The 17,913-nt window shown below is 34.8% G+C and overlaps 1 protein-coding gene across 2 annotated transcripts in view; it reads left to right on the plus strand.

Annotated features, from left to right (window-relative positions):
* LOC122627638 (COUP transcription factor 2) overlaps nucleotides 1-17,913 on the plus strand; it is a 118,731-nt gene that overhangs the window by 79,604 nt on the left and 21,214 nt on the right. The gene's annotated exons all lie outside the window — the stretch shown is intronic.

Consider the following 17,913-nt stretch of genomic DNA (forward strand, 5'->3'; position numbering starts at 1 on the left):
TTTCTCTTTTTTCTCTTTTTATTTTTCTTCTTCTTTTTTAAATATAATAATATAAACGATAATTATTTATAACGTATATGATTATTTATAACACGTAATTATATGGATATCTGTAATTTCTTATAAATTGAAAATATCTTTTACTTTCACAAGCTAGACTATCTCAATTGGTCGAATTTTAATTGAAATGAAATCATTATTTAGTAATAATTCATTTTCTTCGTTTTATGTTTATGTGTTATATTATTATTATTATTATTATTATTATTATTATTATTATTATCATCATCGTCATCATCATTATTATTATTACTATGTTTACACAGTTTAAATATAATAGTTATAGATTCTATAAATTCGCACTTTTTTTTACATATTAAAACTCTGCAGACAGATTTAAGAAAACAGATTAATGTACAGGATATCCTGTTCATAACAGGCTACTTAATTATCTTCTGAATTTGAAATAGTACGAGAAATTAGATTAACATAAAAACTGGAAACAAATCTTCCCTCCATCTTTTTTTCTTTTAAGATCATTTTAGTTAGATACATAATATATTTCTTATCGTCACAATTAAGAAAGATAAATAGGTGGAATTTCCTGTATATCGAAAATAAATAAACTCTTACGTTTTCCATTGTTTCGTCGAATACTTGTAATTCTATGAAAAAAGAAAGAAAAAAAGAAAAAAGATTGTATTATCGTATCATATAGTTGAGTAATAATAATAACAACAACAACAACAACAACAACAGCGACAACAATAATAATAACAATGATAATAATAATAATCAATCATCTAAGACTTCGTCAACGATTTTAATCATCGATCGACAAGCTCTTTGACCTACGATTTTATGATATAACAAAAAAAATGAAAAAAATGAAAGATTGTCAGTAAAGTCCATCGATCATGGCCGATTATTCGCGGAAGTGTCACGCTTGATTCTCTTCTCTTCCGCGTTTTCAGCGTCTCGTTTGTTGAAACATATTCTTCATCTTCTTCTCGAAAAATATACTGCGATATGAGCGTCATATATCCAGTGTTTCCCGGTATTTCTCATTTTTCTTTTTTTTTCTTTTCTTTTTCCGCGCAGCTACCGCGTGCCACGATTCTACTAGCTCGTGTCGCAACGGCCTAAGGCTACGAACGCGAACAAGCAACGCAGGCAAATCGCGGGTAATCTCGTTTAATCAGCTTGAAACGCGACGATTACGCGCGATCGATTCCCGTATACTTTATCTCACGTTCTCGACAGTCGGCCTATAACAAGCTAAGTACTCTTGAAAGTAGCTTAACTCGTTACTATTTATGAGAAATTCATATTACAAGACGTTCCGATCATCGAATTTAAATTTATATATAGATATATATTATATTTTATATCTATGTGTGTATATATATTAAATATAGATCGTGGAATCCGTACGATTTATTATTTCAGATAATATGATGAAATATTGAAGGATGAACGTAATAATATCAAATAAATCTAATCGTTGCGCAAAACAATTGAAATTAATTAAAAATATTTGATAATAACAGTAACGAAAGAAAATATATGAAATAAATCTAATAGTAAACTTATATATAAATGTAATATATGTATAAATAAAATAGAGAAATAAATAAAAATAGAAATAAAGATATATATTAATATAATATATAAATATAATATATATATTATACATTATATATATTATAAATATATATATATATATACGTATAAAATTGATATTAATTACATAACATAATTATAAGATTATAATAATCATAATATAAAACGTAAGAACGAGGAACGATATCGTAAAGTGAATTTTTCTTTCCGCAAACTTCTTAACAATATAATTTTTTTACGTATAATGTAATCATCAAATCATTCCGTCTCTCTCTCTCTCTCTCTCTCTCTTTCTCTCTCTCTCCTATATTCTTTATATATCCTTTACTCTGGGTCTCCGGAAGTCGAGAAAGCTCGATAAAACTTCTCACTTATCCATAAAGAGAAGAGGTAGAAAAGAGAAGAAGACAGAAAGAGAGAAAGAAAGAGAGAGAGAGGGAGAAAGAGAAAAGAAAGAACCCCTTTCGTCCCACAAATCACAAAGTTAGCGAAGCTTTGCGTTCATCGTACTTCCAAAAACGAAGTTTAAAACTTCGACCCCCGGCTCGTGGCCAACGTCGCTTTCTGATCCGATTTTACGACAATGGAGAGTAGTAGTCGACTCTTTCGCAATAGAAAAGAGAAAAATAAAGAGAGAAAGAAAGAGAGAGAGAGAGAGAGAGAGAGAGAGAGAGAGAGAGAGAGAAGGAACACTCAAAATCGAAGGTATATTGTCATTGAAAACGAACTGGAGGAGTTTCGAATTCGCCGTCGAAAAATTTTCGAAAGAACTATACTCGTAAAGATACGTGGAGACGAACATTCCTTTTTTCCCTTCGAAACTCAAGGAAATCGGATTTAAAATAGCAATGACAGCAGTAGCAATGCCACGAGGGTGACAGTGGCAACTTTCGTGGTAAGATATCCTGCGTCATCGTCGATCAAAAAGAGAATCGAAAAGATCGAAATCGAATATAATGGATCGACGACGGTTTTTCTAATCGGACGAAATCTTCGTTGCTTCTATTGTATAAATATACCTATATACATATACATAAATACACACACACACACACACACACAATATATATATAACGAGATGGAAAGAAGGAAGGAAGGAAGGAAGTAAGCAAAAGAAAAAGTTTCAAGAATCGAGAGAAAAAAGAATGTACCTGGACCTGACAGTTACTCGAATAAATATCGATCATAGAAGGACACGTAGGGGTCAAAAAGGAAATATTATTTTCATATTCCTTCGATGCAATAGGAGTTTTGGGGTCTCCTAGACGAGCAGATGTCCTGTAACATGACAATGCCCACGACAATAGCTACGTAATCCAATAACGTCACCGTGTCCGCAACGTTCTATCGTGCTTTTTCTTACATCTTGCCTTCTCAATGCATCGTATGCAACCGCGTTGATTTCGATAAATCGACGATGAACGATCACATTTATTCTATTTACTCGGTATCTCCGTTTATTTTGATAAAACCGTTGATAACTCCGTTATTTTGATCCTGAAAAGATCAAGGAATATAAGTTGGTATCGATCATTGATCGTTTGTTGTAAGATTTTACTTCGAATTTCTCGCGTTTCTTTTTTTCTTTTCTTTTCTTTCCTTCTTTCTGCAGATTCTGAAACTCTTCACGTCGTTTATTAATATTTAAAAATTATATTAATATTTCGTGATTCTATCATATGTATATATATATATATATATATATATATATGCATATATATTATGAATATTTATAGAATTTATATCAGATCTAATCTTGACAGAACTTTATTTCTTTAGTAAAGATCAAAACGTTTAAAAAGATAAATTTACATTAATTAAATTTCGTGATATGTACGTGCTTTAGTACGTTCGATTAAATCGAAACACATAATTAATTATTCATCAGAAAACTCGAAAAATATCCTAGAAAACAAGTTGCATTTTCCTTCGGAATGAACGATTTCAAGACACACGTCAACATATGGGATATCAAGGAATATGCTTTTGGTATATTAACGACGATATATTAATTATTTATTACGCGTCTCGAGCTTGACGAATCAAAATGAAAAGAGACAGAGAGTGAAATGAGATAAAAGACTTAGTCAATCAACGTAGTGGTAATCATGTATTATCATTTATATACGTACACGCATATATACATACGTATATACATACATACATACATACATACATACATACATACAATACGTACATACGTATACACATACATACATATCATATGTATATACATACATACATACATATAATCTATTCGAGCTTCTGGAGAACGTAGTTATTATTATTCTCAGTGGTTTCCGCGTGCAGTGTCCGAAGTAGCATTCCACCAGACGAGCCACGGTAAATCGGATAACCCTAAGCGACAATGGCTTGGAAGGTTAAGCGTGTTTGCCCTTCTCTCGAAGGCCCATTCAACCGACAATGGGTCCTGCGAGAACGCTTTTTGGTTTTCGTTACCCTCCTCGTACCATTCTCTGGCGCCCGAGGGAGAAAAAGTTCGTCGAAGAAAAGTCCTACTTTGTGTTCTCTCTCTCTCTCTCTCTCTCTCTCTCTCTCTCTCTCTCTTTCTTGTTCTCTTTCTCTTTCTCTCATTCTCTTTTCTCTTCGACACGATCCTTCAGGAGTAGAGTTTTTCCTTTAAAAGGAAAAAGCCACCGGGCCCCGAAGTGTTTTGCGAACGGCAGGCACGAGTTTCCTGCCAACCAAAGTACACGCCCAGATCGCCCACAATGAGCCTAATCAAGCGACGACTTGTACATACAATCGACAACAAACCATATATATTCGAGAAAAGAAATAAAGAGAGAAAGAGAAAGAGATAGAGATAGAAAGAGAAAGAAAGACTTTATCTTCCGGTAGATCAATCGACCGATTCCTATTTTCCATTCGTTTTCGGCTTGGCAGAAGAAAATTTGTCGACGACAGCTGCGCCAAACGAGACTCGAAAGATTCGTGACGAATCGTACTCTCGATACTCTCTTTCGATCTATACATTATCTTGACTACCATTAGTATGTATAAACGATCTTCTTTTCTTAAAAGATTTTCAAAACTTATACATTTAGAAATTCATTGACGAATTTCGTTTAAGCCAGTTTTATTATTATCTACGCATGTTTTTACCGTAGGATGTAAACGTTATTCAATTGACAAGAGAAAGTCGTCAATTGCTATTATTTTCATTATTGATATACACATATAAAAAAAAGTGTATATCAAACAATTTTTTTTAATAATACAAACTGCGCCAAAATGTCTTTAGATGGATTGGTTTTAAAAATCAATTACTCTTTCTTCGTGATCCTTTTACGTGAAACTTTAATTAAGCTTTTACAATTTGAAAATAAATCAAGTTAAGTCAGAAAAATAAATACAATCAGACGAAATAAATAAATCAGGTTAAAATCGAAAAAGATTGATTGATTCATCAAATCATTTCGAAACTTTTGTATCTATTCGAATACCTCATAATATTTCATAATATTAATCAAATACGATATAACCATTGATATTTCATACAAAAATAATTTCTACAAAATATTATAATCAATATAAAAATGTATATATTACATAGAAAATATATCGTACATATATAAAATAATTTATACGATTTCGTCAATTATACATTATATATTTCGTACACTCTTAATTCGCGTTAAATCAACAAAATATTATGATACACGTGGTCGCTTATTTAACACAACAAAACCAAGAGAAATGCGACATGTTCGAATAGCTTGCAAACAATCCGATCGTTTATCTCGCTAGAACGAGCCACGAGTATGAGGAAAATTCCAAAGGCTAGATAGCTAGGACGGGTCAAAAGTCCTAGTCGATCCTGCGGACAGCTGCTTGGCGATCAGCACGCCCATCTACAGGAAGAGAGAAAGAGAAAGAGAAAGAAGAGAGAGAAAGATAAAGCAGCGTAAAGATGAACCTAACGTATTTGGCCAAACACTTGGCCCTATGTATGTTACATACGGTCATTATCTCTTTTATGGTACAAAGAGAAAGAAAGAACGAAAGAGAGAGAGAGAGAGAGAGAGAGAGAGAGAGAGAGAGAGAGAAAGAGAAATAGAAAGGATGAGCAACGAAATGGAAGAGAGAAAAAGAAGATGGACCCAAAACATGAGCTATTCTTCCGTCAGGAAGAAAAGAAACAGTAAGAAAATAAGGGACAGAGAGAGAGGGAGGAAAAAAATAAAGAGATAGAAAGAGAGGGAGGATCCTAGATCGAAGAATGGCTCTCAGCATTTCCAACGTCGGTAGATTACGAGCCTGCCAATGTACAAATCACAGCCCATTTACTCCATTCAGGCCGACACTCGTTTAACGACACTCGGACGCGAGGCCGCCCATAAATCCTCCCGTTTCTCTCTTTCTCTCTCTCTCTCTCTCTCTCTCTCTCTCTCTCTCTCTCTTTTCTCTCTCTTTTACTCTTTCGTACGCACGCAAACATAGTACTTCACTCTCTATCTCCGTTCATCTCACACTTTTTCCTCTCTCTCTCTCTCTCTCTCTCTCTCTCTCTCTCTCTCTCTCTTTCTCTCTCTTTCTATTCTCCAACGACTCGTCAAAGTGACGCGTTTGACGTTGGCAGGAACGATGGTAGAGACCAGGATGATACCTCGATGGCGTTTATTGTAGCGCTTCGACGATGAAACTCGACGGGCTACGAGCTCGTCGTTCTCTCGTTAAACATCCCCGATTTACTCCTTAAACGTCTCTTATTTCTTTTTTGCTTTTGTTTTTGTTTTTCTTTTTCTTTCTACGTACGTGTGTACGTCAAACTGTCGAGATAAGTGTTTCTTCGATCGTACATCCACTAGAAGAGAATAGAGTTTGGTTGCTTCCGCAAAAATATCGCTTTTAGAGATTAGAAACATTTCTCGCCTGTGATATTGCTTTAACGTTATACGATCATGCACATTATTATTTTATATCCTTAATCCTTTTCAATGTTATCTGTCGATTTATTAACCTACGATTGCTTCGTAATGTAATTGAATTTGTAAAAGGATTTCATATTACACGAATGATGATAGTAATAATAATAATAATAATAATAATAATAATAATAATAATAATAATAATAATAATAATAATAATAATGTGTCCTTATCGTGATCATAAACAGGTTAGCGTATTATAATGAGAAAAGTATTTAAAGGATTCGGACAAACAAAAAAGTATTTTAACGATATTAAAAATAAATGATATTATAAACAGTGAAACTTACATACGCAATTTTAAGAAAAGAGTAAACAAACGAGAGGATACGATTTTATACGAATAAAAAAAAAAGAGAGAAAAATAAAAGAAAAAAAAGAATGGAAATTTTATAATAACCGTAAAACAATATTACGATAGGATTAAAAATAATCGATGTCGTATATCGTTATTAAAAAAAAATCGTTCTTTTGTGTAATAGTCGTCGACCGATGGCGATTAAAAGATACAGAGGATGAGAGAAAGAGAGAGAGAGAGAGAGAGAGAGAGAAAGTCAGACAGAATAAAAGAGAAAGAAAAAGAGAAGAAATGAGAGAGAATGAGTAAAAGAGAAAGAGAACAAATGAAAGAGAATGCGAGAGAGAAAAAGAGAGAGAAAGAAGCAATGAGAGAGAATGAGAGAGAGAAAAAGAGAGAGAGAGAGAGAGAGAGAAAATGAGAGAGAAAGAGAAAATATGAGAGAGAAAGAAAAAAATGAGAAAGAAAGAGAGAGAGGCAAAGAAAAAATGAGAAAGAAAGAGAGAGAGAAGGGGGAGAAGAAAAAATAAGAGAGAAAGAGAGAGAGAGAGAGAGAGAGAGAGGGAAAATGAGAGAGAATGAAAGAGAGAGAGAGAGAGAGAGTGTGTGGAAAAAAAGAAAGAAAATGAGAGAGAGAAAAAGAAAGAGAGAGAGAGAGAATGAAAGAAAGAGAGAGAAAAAAGTTAGATAGAATGAGAGAGAGAGAAAGAGAGGAAAAGAAAAATGAGAAAAAAAAGAGAGAGAGAGAGAGGAAAAAATAAGAGAGAATGAAAGAGAGAGAGAGAGAGAGAGAGAGAATGAGAGAGAATGAAAGAGAGAAAAAGAAAGAGAGAGAGAGAGAATGAAAGAAAGAGAAAGAAAAAAGTTAGAGAGAAAGAGAGAGAGAGAGAGAGAGAAAGAGAGAGAGGAAAAGAAAAAATGAGAGAGAATAAGAAAGAGAAAGAGAGAAGCCGTACCGTTCGGTGTTCGAAGACGATACCGGTTTACCTTACGGATACATTACGTGGCCCGTAGCATAGCACGAGCGAAGCATACGAAGCTACTCTTTCGCGGTTTCTACTCTCTTCTTCCTCGTCTCTCTCACCACCCAATACGTTCTCTCTCTCTCTCTCTCTCTCTCTCTCTCTCTTTCTCTCTTAATCTCTCTGTCTCTCTCTCCAACGTGTCTTCGAAGGATCTCCCTTCGCCCTTCGAGAAAGAAGCACGTATGCGAGACTCCGTCCGACTCGTCCGTGCATACGGGTACCACACAGGATTACCACCTTGGCGTATCTTGATAACACGACAGGACTCGCTGTGAAAGAAGAGAGAACGCAACACACTCGAATCTCAGTGATCCGCATTCTCACTAACTTCGATCTCTTTTTCTTCTTGAAAAGACGTCGTTGGTACTTCTTCTTCTTCTTTTTCTTTTTCTTTTTGTTTTTTCTTTTCTTTACATACATACATATATATATATATATATATATATATATATATATATATATACGTATGAATAATTTTTTCAAATCGATCGATTTTCGTCGAATATAAAAGATCTTTAGTAATCATAATCGGACTTTGTTAAATTTCTATTCGAAGGAAATACTTCGAGTATTCTTTGTAGAAAAAATATATACACACACATATATATGTGTGTGTGTGTGTGTGTGTATGTATGAACCATCAATTGAATTAAAATCGATCGTTGTAAGGATTAAATTTGAAGAAAATATTCTTTCTCCAAAAGAAATCCAAATTTTATTACTGAATATATCGTATACTCGAATCGAAGATCAAATTGAAGGAAAGAATCGATTAAATCCTTTTGAGATCCTCGTATGTTTCTTTAAAAAAAATAAAATAAAATAAAATAAATTAAAAAAAAAAAAATAAAAATAAAAAAATAAAAGAAAAATAATTAAGAACGAACGAGCCAAGAGGAAAGATATTTCGTAAACATTTCCTTACGACAATGATAAACGAGTTTTTCGTATTTCATGGAATTGAAAAACCGATGGTAAATGGCAACCACTGTTGCTCGTATCTACGTATCTTTCAACAAGCGCGCAACATGGGGCTTAAATTGAATGAAAATCACAATTGACGAGGCATTAGCATAATGTAGCACGAATCGGTGGGTGAGGTCCGATACTGTACGACCGACGGGTAAAGCATTTCAAAGCTTGTGCGAGCGGCTTGGCAAAGAACGTCAGATTAAACGCTCTCTTTCTACGCCTGTTAGACTTCTATTCGCGAATGAACGAAACCACGATTCTAAACTGATGAGAAACTGTGAACAGGTGATCGTAAGATAAAAACCAAGAAAGAAAGAGAAAACAAGAGAGAGAGAGAGAGGAGTATAGTTAAAAAAGATAGAAAGAGAAAAAGAAGGAAACGAAAGAATAAAAAAAAAAAAAAACAATAAAAAAATAAAAAATAACTCCTCAAGAAAGATCAGGATCGATTCGATGATTGTATTTTCGACGATTTCTAACGCGTCGAGTACGAATAAAAGCTCACTTTTCTCTTTCTCTCACTCTCACTCTCTCTCTCTCTCTTTCTCTCTCTCTCTCTCTCTCTCTCTGTCTCTCTCTCTCTCTCTCTCTCTCTGTCTATCTATCTGTCTCTCTTTCTCTCACTCAGTTGTTCGAGAACTGGTTACTTTGTTCCATTTAAATGCACCGCCATAAATCAGTCACACTGCCCTTTCCACCAAGTGATTTATGCGCGTAAGCGGCTATCGGATAAATTAGCCAACTTCGTGCTGCCTGCTCGACTCGCTAACTCACACGCCGAACTGAAAATCGAGCGATCGAAATCGCGTGCTCTCTCGCTCGTTCACTTGCTTGCTTTCCGACGACATCGAATCTTTTTTTGCGTTCTTTTCTCTGTCTCTTTACTAGTTCTCCCTTTTTTTTTTCTTTTCTGCTTTTCCTTTTTCTTTTTTTTTTTTTTTTTTAGTTAGTCTTAGTCTTTTATCTTATTATTTATATTCTCTCTTTTCAACTTCAACAAGAAGAGAAAGAGATTAAATGATTAAATGGACAACGAGTGGACAAATCTCTATGATTTATATATCAAAAGATCTCATGCATTGTAAGCGCCTTCTACGTTATATATCACGTCTTCATCACAGTGTGAATTAAGATCACTCGATCGTAGAATGACAGAAAAAATGAGATAACTTGTGTCAAAATCACGTTATTAATCAATTAATATTATAATATCATTATGTAAATATAATACTTTTTGTGATTAAAACAATATTATATATATTTATATAATAATAAATAATATAGTATAATATAATTCAATATATGATATAATTTATATAATAAAATATATTTTTTTAAATTATATATATAATATATATTACTATATTAATATAAATATTGACTTTATCACAATGACATAATGATACGAAGAAGAACTTTAAAATGATATGCGTATTCTATCATTATTTATCACTTCGATATTATTCCGATCATATTTTAATATCATTATTATTTATGTTCTTATTTTGTTCCTATTTTTTTTTTTTTTTTTTTTTAATCGTACTGAACTACTACGTTAATTTCCTTTTTATGTATCTTGCTCCAACTTTTTTCTTTTCAAACGTTATTACAGAAGCACGAACAAATCTAGCTGTCTATCATTAACCGTGCAAACGTGTTAAAAGGAACATAAAGTGGAGATTTCTGATTTCTTAAGATTATATATATATATATATATATATATATATATATATATATAGAGAGAGAGAGAGAGAGAGAGAGAGAGAAAGAAAGAGAGAGAGAGCGAAAGGTCCATTGTACGTTGCAGTGCTTTAATAGAAAAAAAAAAAGAGAAAAACAAAACAAAACAAAACAAAAGAAAAGAAAAAAGAAAAAGAGGAAACAAAAAAGAAAAACACATGAACGGCACGCGAGGTCAAGGAGTATCGAAAAATCTGCAAACGATATTATATAGCTCTACAGAAGAACACGTTGCTCTCTTGAGCAAAGGGGTTTCGCGCTAACAGGCGCACGTGAAACACCTGGACACCTGCCCGGAGGCACGTAATCGACGCGTCGAGCATAATTAGCTGAATATTAATACGAGATACCCAGCTGCGTTCAACCGATACCCGCGCGTTCGCGTACAAGCCCTTAGCGAAAAAATGCGCCGCGGGAATCCGAGTGAACGGGTGAGGGACACGACGAAAACGCGTGCATTGACTGTGTGAAAGAAAGAGAGAGAAAGAGAGAGACAGATATAAAGAGAAAGAGAGAGAGAGAGAGAGAAAGAGAAAGAAACAAATAAAAAGAGAAATAAGAACGCAGAATCCGCGAGGGCGCGGGCAAGAAGAATGACTTCGAACATTAGTGCCGTATAGCGAAGAGAGAGAGAGAGAGGGAGAGAGAGAGAAAGAGAGAGAAGATTAAAAAAAGAAAAAAGAAGCGAAAACGAGAAAGAAGGACCAAGAAGCACGTGCGAAGGACCCTCCTGCGTGAAAAGGAGTTCTCTTCTAAAAGAAGGTTCCTTGTAGCAAGAAAGAGAGAGAAAGAAAAAAGAAAGAAAGAAAGAGAGAGAGAGAGAGAGAGAGAGAGAGAGAAGGAGAGAGAGAGAGAGAGAGAGATGTATATAAAGAAAAAGGAGAGAGAGAGAGATCGTTATGCGGGTGTTTATGGGTTGCGCGCGTACGATTCAGGTCCTTCTTTCTTCCTTCGCGCAAGAGAGTGTGTGAGAGAGAAAGAATAAGAAAGAGAGAGAGAGAGAGAGAGAGAGAGAGAGAGAGAGAGAGGTTTGAGATCGTGCGATAACTGGCTCCCACACTCTGAAGCGAGCGAGCAAGCGAGTAAAGCGTACCAACGACTACTCGCCGGCACACACGTCCTCCTCCCGCTCCTTCTGGACCCCCCAGCGTTCAATGAGAGACATTTCTCATCATTTTCCATTCAGCCAGGCTGAGTTATAAGCCCGCTATACCTTCTATTCCGGGCACAATCGTTCGATTTATTATAACCGTGAGAAGCCTAATGAATTTAATTTCATATTTCACGGGCCGCGGTAAGTAGGCAAGCGCCCCGAACCTGAACGTTCACTCGCTCGTTTAGTTAGATAAAAGGAGACGGAGTTAGAATGAGTGAAGGTGAGAGAGAGAGAGAGAGAGAGAGAGAGAGAGAGAGAGAGAGAGAGAGAGAACTCTTAAACGCGGATTTAGGTGACATCGGGTCAACGATATCACGCGAAATTTCATGTAAAGGGAAAAAAAAAGAAAAAAAAAAGAAAAAGAAAAGAGACGAGAGGGGTAAAAGAGGGAAAGGATTTGTGAAACGTTTGCTTTTCTTTTCTTTCTTCTTTCTTTTCTTTCCTTTTTCCTTTTTTCTCTTCTCTTTCTTTTTTTTTTTTCCTTTTTTTTAATTTTTTCATTCGTACATCGTTTATTTATTTCATTTCCACTCGTACGAGAGCGTACGACGTCTACGACGATCGCCGTCGTATATCAGCTCGAGAGAAAAGAGCAGGAGCTCGAGTTGAGCATTCTAACGATCGGCTCGCGACTCCTGGCATGTATTATTTGTTGTTCAGCCATAAACGTGAAATTTTTAAGGGAATCATACCACTATCATCCGCTCTCTCTCTCTTTCTCTCGTTTCACCGGTCAACGAATTTATTCTTTCTGGGAAGAACGAAAAGAAAGTTTATTTTCCATTTTATAACGAATTCTCCTTTGCGATTCTTTGAATTCAACGAGTACGAGAAAGAGAGAGAGAGAGAGAGAGAGAGAGAGAGAGAGAGAGAGAGAGAAAGAGTTAAGACTCACATAAAATATTCTAATCTAAATTTAAAATCAAAATCCTTCGTAATCTTGTTCGAACAAAAACATTATATATTACATTCATGAAACTTATATGTAAATTAGAAATTGGAAAATAATTAATACTCTTATCAATGTTGTTGTTTTATACTACTTCTTCGCTAGATATAACAACAACAACAACAACAACAATAATAATAATAATAATAAAAAAATAATAATAATATTCATATAGTTAACATAAATATAGTTGTACGTTATTACATAAATAGAAAGTATGTAATATATTCCGATCTATTTAATGATTCCTGTTTCAAAAGAGTAACAAAATTACATTTACCGGATACGTTGCTACGAAATGACACGTCATTTAACAAACATTTCATTTCCCACGGATCGATTATAAAACATCGAGTAACGTTCGACGAAACGTTCCTTGAAAATCTATTTGTGTTATTTTCAACGGTTATTTAACATTAAAGTATCAAAAGAGAGAAATATAATAAGTCGGGAAGACATTTCTCCGACTGGAGCCCTGTATCGTTAGCCCTTCTACTCCGTTTCCGTCGTCGTGGCCGAGTAATGGTCGTCGACTTTCCGACGAAGAAGAACGCTATACAAGTAGTTAAGTTATTAAATTTATATCCGCGTGGCTCTGCTAAAAATTGTGGTGATTTATTATTTTTTACTGCTTAACGACGCGAGCTTGGAATATGGTCGAGACATCTTCTCCGTGTTTTCTTCTCCCTCTTCTTCTTATTCTCCTTCTTCTTCTTTCTTTTTCTTTTTCTTTTTCTTCTTCTTCTTCTTCTTCTTTTCTTCTTCTATTACTTCTTCTTTCTTTCTTCTGCTACGAGTCACGGCATTCCTTGTATCTCTTACAGAAGTTTTTTGCCCTCTCTAGGATAACTCGGTGGTACGATAAATTTTCTCGTACCACTGAGAATATTTTCTCAAGAAAATGCGTGGACGGCGATTAAGCTCTCCCCGATCGTTTCTCTTAACTTAACTCCTCGCGTCACAATAAAACGTAATCTAGTCGAGTCTTCGTGGCCTCGTCATTACATTCATTACCATCACGATTATGCTCTTTTAATTAGAGAAGTAATTGGAGAAAGAAAATATAAAAGAAGAAAAAAGAAAAAAAAAAAAAAGAAAAAAAAAAGACAATTAAAATTATTACGTTTTATTAGAACTTAGTACCAATGAGAAAGTATATTATCGTCCAATTAATTAATAAATGATGGAGCCTATCAATTCCAATGGAATCTAAAATTTATTGAAAATTGTATTTATAACGTAATAAATTTTAGCAATTAATTAATAACAACATATCGGAATAATACGATATATCGCAAACTTTGTTACTCAAAAAAATATCATATAATATATTTCGAAAATAATTCATTGACCTATTCAAAAACCACTAATAAATTATATCAAAAATATGAAAAGAACACTTACGGGACGTTGTTACGTGCGCGTTTCGAAAAAAAAAAAAGAAATAATAAAAATAAAAAATAAAGTAAATAAAAAATAAAGGATAAAAAGAAAAAAAGAAAAGAAAAAAAAAAAACAGATATCGAGATGCACTTAAGCTCGCTCCTCGGGTTCTTTCGATCGCGAAAACGATCCTCTTCCTTTCGGTCGCTTCCGGTCTCGAAGACTATAAGGTATATCTGAACACCTCGGTAGGATCCTCTCTTTTCCTGCCGGTGGCTGGCTAGCCACGACACGCTTCGCTTCCTGCCTGGTGGTCCCAAAGAAATGCTCTTTCTCTCTTTCCACTCTTATCCACTCTTTTCCTATCTCTTACGAAGCTGGCAGGTAAAGCCAGACACCCGGACAGGCCTTAGAGCAGAGCAAACGGGCCGACAACTTGCCGGCTTTTATAAAGCTCGCGAATTCCCTCGAGTATATCGACTCCTCTCGCTCACGAACCTTCACGCTAATGGCATGCATTACCGCTAATAATAGTTAACAAAAAGAAAACAAAAGAAAAAGAAAGAAAGAAAGAACAAAAAAGAAAAAAAATGAAAAAGCTAAAAAAGAAAAAGAAGGAAGGAAGGAAGGAAGGAAGGAAGGAAGGAAGGAAGGAAGGAAAGAGAAAAAAGAAGATAAAAAAAAAGGAGGTGGAGAAGAGAGATAGATAGGAGAAAAGGATGCCAAAAAAGGAGAGAGTAAGGTATTCGGATACGTGGCTCGCTCGTAAAAATTCGACGCTCGTAATTATACCAGCTTCGATATCGAAGCACCTGGCAATTCTTTTGGTCTCTCTCTCTCTCTCTCTCTCTCTCTCTGTTTGTCCGTCTGTCTGTCTCTTTCTCCTTCTTTTTGTCCTCCAACTACAAGACTCACGCCTATTATACGTATACGTGTGTATGTATACATATGTATATATATAATATGTATGTATATATTTTGTGTATACTAAATCTTTATGTAAGTACTTCTATACGCTTCTAAATCAGTAAGAAGAGACCGTAATAAGGATTTGTTCGTTCGAGCATTAACATTTTGACTTGCGAGCGATGGACCATCAAAGAACCAGCTTCCAAAAGTGATTCTCCTAGGATTCTCGATCACTGCTCGAACGATCACGATTCTATTCATTCTCTTCATCCAACCGAGTCTATAGTTCGTACTAAGCTTCACCTATCTAATCGAGCAACGTGTTTGAATTTCTAATAATCGTAAAGATATCGTAAAGTTCCTGTTTTTCTTTTTCTTCTTTCTTTCTTTCTTTCTTTCTTTCTTTCTTTCTTTCTTTCTTTCTTTTCTAAGTAGATAGGTAGGTAAACGACGGTGGCAATAAAATGAGAATCTCGTAGCGTTTAGAATCACTGTTTAAATCGGACAACTTCGACGAAGGTTCGACGGTTTAAACGGCGGAACCTCGGAAATGCTCGCTAAGGAAGAAGAAGAAGAAGAAGAAGAAGAAGAAAAAGAAGAAGACGAAGAAGAAGAAGAAAAAGGAAGAATCGTGAGAATGGGGAAAATACCTCGGCTGCTGCGTCTGGGAAATACCGTTACGTTAAGATCGCCACGTCGATGACCCTGCACCTTGTTTAATAGTGATTATAGGAGAACGTGGTAACGATTCCCTATACGATGATGCCGGTGAGCAGCATCGTAAAACGATGATTTAGGCCGTCGTTGCTTGCCTCCTTTTCTCTCTCTCTCTCTTTCTCACCCTCTTTCTCTTACATCTATTTCTCTCTCTTTCTCTCGCACTCACATACAGTCATTTCGTGATTCTCTCGTCTCTCGATAGAAACAACTAGTATAGGCATCATTGAGAGAATAATTTATCGTCGGTGGCGCCTCGTTCGGTGATTTTAAGTCGTCACGATTTCCCCATATCATCTCGTCTCGGCCATGCTCGATCCAATCGCTATGGAACTCTTGTAAAATCGTAAAATTATCTACGGGGTGCACTGTATTAATTCATCCATGGAAAAGCGACGTTCCTTATGTTTGGGAGAAGAAAAAAGGAAGTACGTAAGTACTTACCTGCGTTTTTAAAAAAAGAGATCCAAAAAATGAACTATCAATGTTATTACAAGAGAATTGAGAATCATTGATATCGTTCGAACGATATCTTTGATTTTTATTTAAATAAATATATGAGAAGGCGACCAAGGAGTAAATCGATCAAAGAAATATTATTTTTCTTATAAATTTGTAACAAAAATAAATCATGCTTTAAAACGACGTATAATGATGAACGTAAAATAAGGAAAAAGATAATCGATAGAAATCGATCAAAGAAATAATTTTTCTTTTAATTATTTTTTTTTTTCTTATTTTACGTTCATCGCTTCGTGTCGTTATAAAACACGATTTACTTTTTCTAGATATTTATAAGAATAATATCATACTATTAATAACTAATATAATAATAATAATAATATTATTATTATTATTATTATTATTATTATATTATATAATAAAATAAGAAATAGAGCGAAAAACTAAATTGTTACAAATACGTTACATTGAGCAATGAAACTAGAATAAACATTAATACGTTGTAAATCCAACTACTTACATGCATTTAAGAGTTCAAATTTCATAAATAGAGAAAGCGGGACTGGACTTCTATTTCCTTTTTTCTTTTTTGCTTTTTTTCCCCATAATGAAATAACAAATAATAAATTTTCTCACATTCGGTTAGACTTTAATAAGCGTGACGATATTTATTAGTAGCAATTCTAGTTCGAAGTATCAAACGAAAGCGATTTTCTATCGGGATTTTTCTTTAGATCGTAAAGAGTCACGAAAGATCGAACGAGAGAAAGAGAGAAGAAAAAGAAGAAAAAAAAAACGAGGAAGGAGACAAGTTCTATTTTAAGAAACGTCGTTCGCATTTTTTCCCGTTTGCGATCTTACTCGAGCAGAACGAAAGTGCGCGTCCAGTTAGCCGGAATGATCAAGCGGATTTCGTGCTATTCACACTGGCGCACGATCTAAAATCAATATTCTCTCTGGCAGGTGGATTTTTAAAGCTCTCACTCTTTCTCTCTCTCTCTCTCTCTCTCTCTCTCTCTCTCTCTCTCTTTCTCTCTTTATCTCTATCTTTGTCTCTCTTTAAAAACTCTCGGTAACAAGCACGTGACCGAGTAAGTCGAAGATTCTAAAAGACGATTATATTTTGAGAGCCTTTTCCGAGTCGATCAACGAGGCCAGAATTACTGTCGTTGTTGAGAATATTCCTTTCGACGAGCTTACGATACAAGGATCTATAAAAAGTGGCGATACATTAAAAAGGGGAATCGAAAGGAACGAACAGGTTTCCGCGACACCTGCGGATTTATCCAAGCTTTTTTCTCTTCTTTCTTTCGACCCTATCCTCTCCTTTTCTCACATAACTAAATCCAACTCAACTAGACCTTCCCTGCTCGTTGTTGAGAAGCTTCAACAACAATAAACCACAAAATATTATGTTGTGGGGAAAATCTTGACGATGAAAGGACAAGGGGAGAGACAGAAGAGGGTAAGAGATAAGAAGAACGGATAAAGAGAGATAGAGAGAAAGAAAGAAAAAAAGAAGAAAACATACAAGAAGAAAAGGAAGAAAAAGCGAATATAAAAAAATAGGAAAAGAAATAAGAGAAAGATAGATAAAAAAAATATAGAGAACAAGGTAGAGAAAAATATAGAAACAGATACAGAGAGAAAGAGAGAGAGAGAAAGAGAGATGAAGAGAGAGAGAGAGAGAGAAAGAGAGAGGAGATGAAAGATGAAGAGAGAGAGAG

Source organism: Vespula pensylvanica, chromosome 3, assembly GCF_014466175.1.
Source record: "Vespula pensylvanica isolate Volc-1 chromosome 3, ASM1446617v1, whole genome shotgun sequence".
Classification (NCBI taxonomy): Eukaryota; Metazoa; Arthropoda; class Insecta; order Hymenoptera; family Vespidae; genus Vespula; species Vespula pensylvanica.